We start from the raw sequence: 1,634 nt of genomic DNA, 5'->3' as shown, positions 1-1,634 counted from the left end.
CATGATAGTATTGCTTTTAAAAACCTAAATTTAATACAAGAAGGAAAAAGCATTTTTGTGTTTGGGTTCTGCACCAGAAACATTGACACTTGAGGGTGACCTAGTTGGACCATGCTAGTATATATTGCAGTGATGGATTAAGTTATTTGTAGGGATAAATCGGAGCCATGAAGGAAAACGAACCAGGCTACCATATGGAATAAAATAATTTTTCTATTCTTAATAATTACTTCTGGAAATAATTTCTTCCAAAAATGACTCCACCCCCTGATTTGGTATCAGGATATGAAAGAGGAAGTGTGCCGTTGAACAATAGATACAAGTTTGGAAACATGAGGATTGCCTTTGATCAGGTACTTGCTGATTTAATAATTTAGAGAAAATTAAAACGTAAGAAAAATTTCAACTCTTACGTGTAGATGGTGGAGGCATTTGCCTTTGCGTATGTTCTTGCAAGAGTGAAGCATTTACAAATATTTTTCACAGTAAAAATCGGTGCCATTGAACATTATATGAATGCATTGTCACTATAAATTAACCGATTACCAGTCTTAATTTTTTGAAATCCTGTATGGCTCCCAATATATTAGTTCATATGCTTTGATGTGTGTATTGACCATTTGGACAATATCAGTGAGAAATACTCACTTTTCAACAACTTGATTCATACCAGTAGGGGATCACTGAAAGACCCTTTACAGTGCATACATGCAAACCTTGTTTCCATTGTAAATTACTCATGTAGCATTTTCAGTCACAAATTCATGTATGTATATGAATGAGGTCACAACTAAGTTCGTGAACTCATCCTAGAGAAAGTGCTACATACCTCATTGCTGAATATCACTATGGTCACTTTCAAAGTACTGTCCTTGGGAAGCTATGCACTGACGGCAGCGCCTCGTCCACCCTTCAAAGCAATTTTGGAACTTTTTCTGGAAGGGCCATCAGAGCTGTCATCGTATTACCCTTGATGTCCTGAATGTCATTAAAATGTCTTCCTTTCAATATTTCCTTTATCTTCAGGTAAAGGAAGAAGTCACTGGGGCCAGATCAGGTGAGTAGGGAGGGTGTTCCAATACAGTTATTTGTTTCCTGGCTAAAAACTCCCTCAGTGCCGTGTGAGCTGGTGCATTGTGATGCAAGAGCCATGAATTGTTGGCAAAAAGTTCAGGTTGTCTAACTTTCAGACAGCCTTTTCAGCACTTCCAAATAATAAACTTGGTTAACTCTAGTTGGTAAAAATTCATAATCAATACTCCCTCTGATATTAAAGGTTAGCAACATTGGTGCAACAAGTTCGCGAACTTAATTGTCAGACCTCGTATGTGAATCTGTCAGGTTTTAGTTTTCCAAAAACCTAGAAGAAACTTGGAAAATTACTTGTAGGTTTTCCCCCCTTTAGTATTACCCGTATTTCACAAAATTTTCCAAATAATTAAAAGGTATTTAAACTTGTTCTATAATCAGACTTTTAGTGACAATCTCTTCAATTTAGAGTGGTACAGTTTGCTCCCATGATGGTTTAGAGTCATTTTGCCTTTGTTGTGTTTAATAAGGAGAAAAAGGCCCAAGTTGAACCCCTCTGGTAGAAGCTGTTCACTTTATTTTGACACTGCTGTTTTAAAACATCC

This window comes from Rhinolophus sinicus, chromosome 4 (assembly GCF_057876585.1).
Source record: "Rhinolophus sinicus isolate RSI-liver-muscle chromosome 4, RSI-T2T, whole genome shotgun sequence".
NCBI lineage: Eukaryota > Metazoa > Chordata > Mammalia > Chiroptera > Rhinolophidae > Rhinolophus > Rhinolophus sinicus.
Note: the sequence above shows the minus strand (reverse complement) of the source record.